Source organism: Schistocerca piceifrons, chromosome 5 (genome assembly GCF_021461385.2).
Source record: "Schistocerca piceifrons isolate TAMUIC-IGC-003096 chromosome 5, iqSchPice1.1, whole genome shotgun sequence".
Taxonomy (NCBI): domain Eukaryota; kingdom Metazoa; phylum Arthropoda; class Insecta; order Orthoptera; family Acrididae; genus Schistocerca; species Schistocerca piceifrons.
This window is the reverse complement of record NC_060142.1, coordinates 222,639,656-222,651,045: the sequence shown is the minus strand read 5'-3', so window position 1 is coordinate 222,651,045 and position 11,390 is coordinate 222,639,656. Positions and strand designations below refer to the sequence as shown.

General features: G+C 40.2%; 1 pseudogene; it reads left to right on the top strand.

Moving 5' to 3' along the window:
* Positions 1 to 1,765: 1,765 nt before the first annotated feature.
* On the top strand, positions 1,766 to 1,883 carry LOC124799458 (annotated as a pseudogene).
* Positions 1,884 to 11,390: the final 9,507 nt, after the last annotated feature.

Genomic DNA, 11,390 nt, shown 5'->3' with positions numbered 1-11,390 from the left:
AACGATCATAACGACACCAACATACTTTCGCGAAATGACCCCAAAAAGAAGGTGAACCAGGGCTCGTACGACAGCATATGGACTATCGTTTTTCATTTGCTCCATTTGTGAGAGGAACAGGGAAGGGAATGATTAAAATGGTAAAAGGTATCCTCCCCCATGCAACGTACGGTGGCTTGTGGAATGTGTATGCAAATGTAGATATAGATTTAGATAAGTAGCTGAAGTTTCAGAAATTGGATGGCATTAACCAGGACTACTTGCATTCAGGATTTCGAATTGCAAGATAAGTGTTCTTTATGGTGGGTGTGAGTTCGAGCGGGAGTAAGGAGAGGAATGGAAAGGATCGGGGAAACGTTGGCAGGGGCGTGGCAACTCGTAAAAGTTTCGCAGTGCATGCGGCAACAGTTTTGATTTCACGACATACAGTTCAGGGTACACCTGTTACTGATGGCATTCATCTAATGTTCTGCCATTCTCCAAACTGATAATGAATTCATACGCGCGCGCGTGCGCGCGCGCGCGCGCGTGTGTGTGTGTGTGTGTGTGTGTGTGTGTGTGTGTGTGTGTGTGTGCGTGTGTATGTGTGTGTATGCACATGTGGGTGTGGGGAGGGGGTGGCGACTATGGGAGGTGGTAGGGGGAGTGGGGGGTTGGTAGCCCGTCCACCACCATGATCACCTATCTCCCCCCCCCCCCCCCCCCTCACACCCGTGAAATAATTTCTACTGAATTGATGTTCTGGTGAATATGTACAAAGGGGCACGCTAAATCACGTTTGTCTTTTTCAAAATTTTATTAGGAGTAATTATTTCGTTAGCTACAGTTTGTGGTAATTAGGTATATTATGTCGCAATAAAGAAAGGCTTATAATGGTGAAAATAGTGTTTTATTGCGTTGTGGACTACAGCTGATTACTGGGGACATAGCAATATTGGTTTCTTCCGGGAGTAATGAGAGCAGCAGCGTGACGTTGCAATAACGGAAAACTATACTCATTGGCAACTCCGGGCACTTCCAAATTTATTAGACGGCGCTAGCAGCGGTGCATAATACGAGCACAGATAACGGTATTCTCATAAATCGACATAAATTATTGAAATAGTGCAGAGATACGCTGCATTATTTAACTGCCCTTAAAAATTCATACAGCTCTGCATTTCAATTCGTTAATGACAGAGCGCTTTATTAAATCATTTCAGTCACGGATTTCTGCTACTCATTTTTCCTGCCAATTGTTCAATACCTGTGATGCGTAACATTTATATTTTGTGCGTAGACTGTTTTAAATGACACACCACTCTGTTAGAGTGTTCAGAACAGAGTGGTATGTCCACTCTTCAAATATTCCAGTTTTCTCAGAATCATCAGCTTTTTCTATTCAAAGCTACAATCAGTTGAATGTAAAATTATTAAGCAAATGGGAGATATCTGTCCTAAGATATCTGTCACTCTATACACGTTACACGGACTGAGACCCATCGACATTTTACGTCATCAGCAGTGGAAAGGTGTAATGCCCGGATACTGAGGAACCGGTATAATGCACGTCGCAAATACCACCAAACTACTAGATATACACCGCCGTTACGTAAGTGAGAGAAATTTAGATAACTATTTGTTCTAAATTATCAACTGAAGCTGGAACTAATATTCAGGACCACCTTTTGTGAATAATCATCAAAAATTTCTGTGAATGGTGATTGTGTATTTCGATCCATTAAGAGATTAAAACTAAAATAAAGACACAGCCTTCAGCAATATCGGCAACGGTCTTACCACAGTGGATACACCGGTTCCCGTCAGATCACCGAAGTTAAGCGCTGTAGGGCGTGGCCGGCGCTTGGATGGGTGACCATCCGGGCTGCCATATACTGTTGCCATTATCCGGGGTGCACTCAATCTCGTGATGTCAACTGAGGACCTACTCAATCGAATAGTAGCGGTTCCGGTCAAAGGGAATCATAATGACGATAGGGAGAGTGGTGTGCTGACCACACGACCCTCCTACCCGCATCCTCATCTCAGGATGACACGGCGGACGGATGGTACCGATAGGCCACTTGTAGCCTGAAGACGGAATGCTTCATCAATATCGTTACGTGAAAACACTGACATTCCTTATATACGTATTTTATTCGTGTGTGCTTTCATCCTTTAGCCGGCCGGAGTGAGTGCGGTCCTAGGCGCTACAGTCTGGAGCCGAGCGACCGCTGCGGTCGCAGGTTCGAATCCTGCCTCGGGCATGGATGTGTGTGATGTCCTTAGGTTGGTTAGGTTTAATTAGTTCTAAGTTCTAGGCGACTGATGACCTCAGAAGTTAAGTCGCATAGTGCTCAGAGCCATTTTTTAATCCTTTAGTTACTGTGAAGTATGATCTTTTTGACAACTATTGAGACAGATAAAAGTATGGCAGCGTACGATTTGAAAGAAAACTCTCAGATAAAGTTTATCACTTTCATAGTCCTCCTCTCCTTTCGTTTTTGGAGCATCACCTGCGACCAGCTTTGCGAAAGACACGGCGACACTTCCTGTGCAACCCACCCGTCACTTTCCACGTGGCTGCTCTGTTCGGTCGATGGGACTGGAAAGTACTGTACCATCCACCATACTTCGTGGACTTAAGTCTTGTGATTTTTATTTGCTTCCGAAGATGAAGGATCCACTTCGTGGCATTCACTTCAGAAGTATTCCAGAGATTCGACAGGCAGTCGACCGGTCCATTCTCATCATCAACAGAACAGGCTCTGCTTACGCTATACTAAGCCTTCCACATCGCTAGCAACGGGTTCTACACAACGCTGGTGACTACTCTGAATGACAGGAACAGGTGCAAACATGTGACTCTTTAGTATAGGATGTGAATAAATAGTTTCCACAATTTAAGTTCCAACTTCGTACCTCTATAATCACGTAGCTTCACTAGCTATGCAGGTTGATTCTGTGATGATAAAAAGTTTCAGGGATGATGGATAAGGGTAAATGTATCAATTTGACATTAGGGCGAGAAACGACCGAGTCGTAAGTTATAAGCCAAAATCATTTTGATTCCTCTGACTGTAGAATACAGAGACGGGTAGCACTACCTAGGTTTCTGGAACATATTTCATTTGCTGTTCGTCAACAGATATGGTTCCCACATTAAGGAGTTCCACTTCACTTTTGAGTGAGGGTTTGTAAACACCTGGATCAGACATTCCCTGAAAAGTGGATAGCCAGACGAGATCCTGTTTCCTCGCCAGAACGTTCATCTGATCTCGCCCCACTTTTTTTCTTCTCGTGTGGCCCGTGTGAACAGTCTTATGTAAGAGACTACTGTGGAGTCAGAAGAGGATCTCCTGGCAAGAATTTTCGCTGCCTGCAACAATGTGCAAACGATACCGGGGATAGTAGAAGAGGTACCACAGAACTTTGTGTGACGACGCCATGCCTTCATTGGCACTGACGGACGCTGTTCTGAACAACTGTTGTAAATGTAACAATTTGTGAAATTTGTGCAGGTAAATGGAATACATTATTAGTTTATCATAAACAGGATTACCGGTCCCTCTGACGTCAACTGATGTGCACCGCTACTGCGCCATCAGAAGAAGAAATTATGTGAGGGTATTCTGTATGTTATGCCCAGAGTTCGGAAGTTTGGGCCGTTTGGTTTCCGCGCTGCGCGAGGCTAAGGCGAAACTTGGGTGTATATCGGCTAATACTTTCCGACTCGATGATTTCCGGATCAGGGTACCTTACCTCAAATCGATACATTTATCCTTCACCATCATCGCTGTAAGTTTGTAACGTCATCAAGGAATCATCCTATATAATATCTACACCTAAATCTACATCTACATAGATAGTCCACAAGCCACCGTATGGCGCATGGCGAAGGGTACCACTAACTAGTCATTACGTTTCCTGTCCCTGTCGCAAATAGAGCGAGGGAAAACCGAATGTCTATAAGACTCGGTACGAGCCTTAGTTTCTCTTACTTCTTACCTGCTTTAGCAACACACATGAAATTAATAATAAAAATGAAGCAATCATTGACAAATACAATATTCTCTTATTTGCGACCACAATGGCTCTACATTCTTTAATTACTTTAAATAAATACCGCTATTACTAGTGAGCGTGGCATCACATCATATTCCGCAGATGTTCAAAATAAATAATTCAAACACATTTTCGATTCTCATTTGAGTGTACCATCATAATTCAAATCCTCAATACCTCGCTTCATGTAGCAAACGGAAGAAATAATGTTTTAATAAAATCTTTGCAAAGAGTGTGGAGAGAGTCATGGCCGGTAGGGGCATCTGCAAAAAGCACGCTGACGACAGCGGGGTGATTACGGTAACAAATGTCTCTGATAACGCCAGTATGGGTAGAAGACTAATTTTCCTTTTCGCCGTTGTAATTGTGCCAGTTGCTGGTACCATTCGCTCTTAGCACATGCGATCGCGCGCAGATAAATGTTTCTCTTTTCGCGGGAATGCGTACAAATTTAATTATAAGAGATTAATAGCCCATTAAAAACAGCAGTACACCCCGTGTGTGTGGTAAAGCGCATTAGTAGTAGAATACTTGCACTGCCATCCACTGCATATGGGCATGACCATTGATATCAGCCATCTCCGATGTGACCGAGAATGGGAAAAGTGAGGTAATAAATTTGCAAATGGAGAAAAAAAAAGTCCGCGAAACATGGAATGCAGTTTGTACTCTCCCTTTAATAAATCTTCCTCGCGTTTAGCGACACTTTGTGACCAACGAAAGTGTGTTAGCCACGCATTATTAACGAGAAATGAAGTATTAAAACAACGAGTCATATTCTGTAACGTTCAGATATGAGTACATTTTAAAGAGAAAATGTTTGGAAGAAATTAGAGTTGAGTCGAGGGACATTTACTTAAATCAGCATAATTAAAGAAGCGATGCTTTGAAAAAATTATGTCCACTATTGATATAAAGAGACAGAACATAGTCTGGAGCAGTGTATTCATTTATTTATCGTGATGGCCAATTTAGATATCATTAATGGTTCATCTTTAGTTCTAGTGTGGAAAAATGCAGAGCGTCAAAAATATGATAAGCGTATGTAGCGTTAAACACAGCGGTATAGTAACATTAAAAACAGTTTAATATTACATTATCAAAACTGAAACCCTTTAGATCAACTGTTCTCTGAAGCACTAGCTAAGATGATCTATTAACCGTATCGCTATCATTCATAAAAAATAAATAAGTGTAGGGTCCAGCCACTATATTTTTTGACCTTCTTCACCCTTCAGTGAAGCTACATACCCATCCTTCCGTCAACCTTTTCCAAAGGAGCTGATGCTATTTTCTGTACGGTGCTACTGTTTACAAGAGTTTATACACAAACTTCACATTTTTCTTTGACTTACTGAATACCGCCGAACGACGAAGCGGTAGAGGTGCTTATTCATCTTGTTGGGCAAAAGTTTAAGTGGTGCACAAACAAGAATTCCTAGAAATTACACAGTGGAGTTTTCATATCCAAACAGGGGACGTGAAGTAGTCAAATTGTGTACCAAATTAACCTATTTTGCAAAATGAATATTTAGTTTCGTGAAAGTAATTAGGGTATTAAAAACTTAATTGGTAAAATTGAAATATTACACTTACAGATGCTGTTACTGTATATATGTAAATAAAGCGTCAAAAAATATCAAATCGCAGCATAAAAATAAACTTACCTGTTTTCTGTTGATCATACGGTCTTAACTATAACTGAATATCTATTGATAAATAAATGGATTTCATGATTTCTGAACAAAACTTGAAAATAAAAGAAAATTGAAAAAATGGTGAAATGTTTTGTGAAATGAGTGATCTGAAGTTATCTAAAAGTAAGAAATAAAAGAGATTATAGAAACCTTTTGCACTCCTTTGGATGTTTCTTGGAATCATGTACAGCAAATGATGTTCCAACTGAGAATTTAAAGTTCATTTTTTAACTTAGAATTTCATAATTTTAAACAGTACTAGGAAATATTTCTCTGGTGGTATTTCATACACTGGTCTCTTTACGTCACTAACACACGAGCATTTTAGCTGTGGTACTGACTTCGAACAGAATTCTAACGGGCATCAAATATTTCTCTATACATATATGTGGTTCCGAAAGGACAGACACCGTTTTGATCTTGCTGTCAGTATGAATAAAGACAGAAAGAAATTAAGGACATTATCTGCCAGTGGGCATTGATGTATATCAAGATGCACTGAAGGGATACCTTGAGTATGAACGTTTATGGCGAGATGCCTCGAGTAGTGAGGCTAATGGGCAGGGGCACTACATCAGTAGTGTGTGGTGTAAGTTGGTGTAGGATGCGTGCTAGGGTGGTCCGTGCAGTTGCGGTGACCACTGCGTCCTGCCTAGTAAGCAGGAGACACAGATTCGAATCCCAGTCATGCACAAGTTTTCAACTTGCCCTCTTAATATAAATCAATGGCCACCAGCAGCTAATGTACATGATTTCTTTGTGTCTTGTACTATTTCCCTAATTTTTTTTTGATTCTTGTTTTTAGACACATCATTTCGTAAAGCATTTCACCGTTTTCATTTCCTTTCATATTTTTAATCCGTGGTGTCAATACCTAATCAAGTTTGAATATATGAACCGTCAACCATCACCATCTAACTACTCACAACACTGAATTGTGGGTGGTAATAAATTATGCTTAGTGTTCGAAGTCAATCAAATATTTATAATGCACTTCGTTTACGCAGTCAAGCGTTTTGTGACTCCAGAAACACTCTTTGATGAAATTCATCTTTCTCTCCGTGTGGTTCGTTTGATAATTCGTAATAGTTCATAAATATCTGCTCGACTGTCGTGATGTTAGTGAAGCTGTAGGTAGCGTATCATGTGATGACGAGTCCGTAGTGTACGTACGTAAGCGGCGCTCTATATTCCGCTTCAGCGAGATATTAATATTACACAAATGCTACACGGCAAAAATCTTTGCGTAGGCTTTGAACACCAATAATGTTGCAAGGTATGATGTTACTGCGTTACTACCAGACTTTCTTCTCTTTCTGCAAGTACTGGAATTTGGTACACTAAACCCCTTCCTGAATAAGCACTTCCTAAATTGGAAGCCACTTAATGAGTACGCCTACGTGCAGATGGTGTTTGATACCTATAGCGCTTTAAAATATCCTATTAGGCCGAAACTGGCCAATCCTGTAACATGTAGAAAATAAACAAGTTTGAAAATCAATCAATAACAGGCAAAGAAGAGCGATGTGTCCAACCTCCAATAAATTCTCGGCTGTGGTTGTCTATAACAAGAAAATCATCGAGTTACAGAATTCACATGAATGCTTTGTAATTAAAACATGTGGAAGTATCTGGTTCCAAAATCTGTCGGCTGTAGTAAGAAATTTAGTTTACTGATCTCTGCTTCTAGTAAAATGGAAGGCGTTTGAGATTTACTTGGAAAGGTGAATGGTGTGTAGAAAACAAATCCTTATAAAGCAAGTCTTATTCAACCTAAAATTCAGTGACGAGGTGAAGGTATTTCCCACAGATATATTATTGAATGTAATGACATAATAAAGATGTACTAGAGATAGCAGTTGACAGAACAGGACAGTCACGATACAGATATTGTAATTCGAAGATAAGCGGTGATTAAATGCCCCGTAAATTCGCTCACCTTTGAAAGTTTAATTCTTACAAGGAAGTGCAAAAACACAACGTGGCAAACACCAGCCATTTTTAGGCAACCTATGCATCTTTTTTTATCCCAGAGCCGTCTTTAACACTCGTCGTTTTAATCAAAGTTGTGTCCTAGTGGATGTGTCGTGTATAAAATGCGGAAATTAGATGCGTCTTTGCACAATGGACTCAACAACACACGTGAGCCGGCCGCCAAACAGTTGGTACCGGTAAGCTAGCGTTATTTACAAGGATAATTAGGCACATCAGAGCCCCGTGCTTCAAGCGTTATCAATAGCTCCTCATTTTAACGGTAACGGTAGCCCAGTTATTAATGATTCCACTAATTAACGGTGTATTTTCCGGCCCTATACGTCGCCCACAAGGGTCATTAAACGGTTAGCGGTGCATCGCGCTGTGTGTGTGTGTGTGTGTGTGTGTGTGTGTGTGTGTGTGTGTGTGTATATATATATGTGTGTGTGTGTGTGTGTGTGTGTGTGTGTGTGTGAAGCGAACTGAAGTGTGGACGGTGAGCTTTATGGTAAATGATGGTCCCACTCATTGTAGAAACACAAAGAGATTTTGTGGTACGATGAGAATCAATGTATTAGGGCAAATATGTTTAGCTTTCATGCAATATGAATAGACTCCAAATTCTTACTGTATCATTAAAAATCTTTCTAATAGAACAATGACTTCTTACTTCTAATAAAATTTTGGTGGAATAAAAACATTAGCGCTAAAACCTAGGTTATGTCACTATCCAGGGCACTGAGTTGCCTACATTTCTTAGACAGAGAGAAATATAGGCCATAGGAAAAAAATTTCGGATTTCTATTACCACAACAATAGATTCTTTTTTTCATAATTCTTAGGCATGTAAAGGCTTTTGCACGGTCCAGTCACACTAATGTGCTCACCGCCAATGATCGATGTCAATAAACACTCACAGACGGCAGGTGCAAGCATTAGCATTCTAGAGCGTGTAAAGCTCATCAGGGGGACTCGTAAAACAGTGAAGTCGTTTTCAGAGTGTGGAAAAAGAGTAATTTATCTGACGTCCTAAAGTGGATGGTCATTGTCTTTCGGTCCAAAGGGGGAAGTATTTCCGAAACGGCAAAGTCACCAAACTTTCCGGATTTAACCCCCAGTGGAGAATCTGTGGAACCACCTCAATCGGACTCACCCCCCCCCCCCCCCCCCCAAGGATCTTCAACCGAGAAATCTAGCACAGCCGGCCACTGCATTGGAGTCGGGACGGGTCATCACCCCTGCCGAATACCTTCCAGAACTCTCTTCCTGTTCGGCTCGCTGCGATCCGCGCTGAAGAACTGACTATTTAGGCTTTTGACAAGTGGTTAATGTCGCTGGACGGTGTATAATCTTTTACTTGGTTCTAAGAAGTGACATTAAGAGAAATTTCTGATATTTCTAATTCGTTGACGTTTGGTTAACTGATGAAACAGTCGAAGATCTTTGTGTACCTTTATTTATGGGGGAAAAATTTTATTTAGCATATTTATAGATTAAGCTTTAGAAAGTATGAACGAAAGTTACGTAATGAACTCTATAAAGTAATGTCACTCTAACATTGCTTTGGGGCACGCATAGTGAACACTGAGAAAACGACAAATTAGAATAATGAGATACACAGAGATGAGATTCTTTCGAACACTGGAGGAGTACAAATTGGTGGGTTGGTTGAGAAGGTAAGATATAACACGGAAAATATGTGTTAAGCCAGAAGCAGGTAAAATGGAATGGACTCATAATTAAAGCAAAGAAAATATTGAACTCTATAAAAATAAGAAAAATTTATGTTCGGACAATCGAAAAAAAGTTGCACGAAGATTTTCGTTTGTATAATAAACATTTGAATTACATAATAAACCAAGTATGTTTAAATGTTTTATGCTGACGGTGATGACCGACGAATGGTTACTGTGCAGGTCAATACTGAACTAACTGACGTCATAGATGCAACAAGTGCAATTAATCTGCCCATTTCCCGTATAAAGCATCTCTTGTTGCCATGGGTACCAGCACGTAATTGTTCAGTTCGCAATAGATCTATGGCATTCTGTGACTACTTTACTTCTTTGATGATTCCAAGAATCATGTTTCACAAACACATAATACCCAGCTGTTGGACATTATGCTCCTTTCCACATATGATCTGTGAATTCCCCGTAGTTAAAGAAATTTTGGTCAACATTCCCGTTGTGCTGACAGTGGTGCGGGGCAGTCCCCGTTTCTGAAGCAAAATGAGAAGTAATTTACCAACAACTGAGGCCTATGACGTTTTTATTCGTTACCTCTTTACTATCAACTCTATTCACAACACATTCCGAAGTGAAGAACCACAAATACCGCTAAATGTACATACAAAAATATATCTTCGTAATTTACTACTTCTTTACTACTAATTGCATTCGCAAAATATTTCCCAGACAATATCTACATGTGTCTCTGAATGAACCTACAAAAATATATCATTCTATGAGATAGTTTGGAAGATATGACGTCAAATTGCGAGACGCGTGAAAAATTGCCACATCATTTCGTTCATTAGCTATACGTCGTCAGAAGCTTCTTGCTGTATACTTATTGGAAAGCATTATGTACTTACTTGCGTTTGCTTCGGTCATTTTGACAATATATCTAATGGAACGAGTTTATAAAAGGAAACCTATTCCCGCTGGGTCAAACCCTACACCGCTTCCCAGCAACAAATCCTTGAACATTTCCTAGAACAGCGCATTTTTAATAACAACCTGATCATTAATCAGATTGCTGCCGGTATTTTTGTGATGGCAGAAGATCACGAGCTCCTCCAGGCATGCATTGAGTGAAAATAGTTGTGGTATGTAATACACAAACCATATGAGTTAAGCCATTATCTGTAACTTCTTACGACATCGTCTAACTCTGTACTACTTTTATTCTTAGCATTGAGAATGGCTAGCTTCCAGCCGAAATCTAGATCGGCACAATAAAATTTAAAAAGGACGACTGACCGCTGCAATCTATAATTTGCAAATATACTTTCGTTCATTTATGACGTCAGTTCTCCTAAACTCTGTATCGTACAATGATATATTGTTCTAGGTAGATTCAGCGACATATGTGAATACTGCCTGCGGAATATGTAGCGAATAGAGTTAGTAACAAATAAGTAACAAATTTAAAAATCATTTATGATGCGGCAGCTTTCGTGCATTTCCATCATATCTCCTGAACTTCTAGTAAATTTATTGTTATTTGTGAAAACTGGATGCAAAATGTGTCGCGAATATAGTTAGTAGTAACGAAGTAATAAATTGAAACTTCATGCTTCATGTGGCAGTTTTACTGTATGAAAAGCGAAAACTGTGAAAAGATGCAAACTTTTTTCCTTTCGTCATTTTGTGGCATATGTTAGAGAGAAAAGTTGCTTAAGATTTTGAAACTATATGTAGAGTTTGCTGAAAGTCCCTGAGCGTTCTCATGATCCGCTGCAGCAGCAGATGACCGCTAAATTTTGCAACAAGCAAGAAGAAACCCTCGTCAGACAACGGGTGCAATTGTAACCACAATTAACAGGACTGGATGAATAAGTGTATGGGTATTCGTAATTCGTGCGCCACACTGCTTTTTCATCCCCATCCCCGACCACTTCACAGGTGATTCTTTCCACATAATAAGTGATATGTGCAGCTAGTTTGGTAG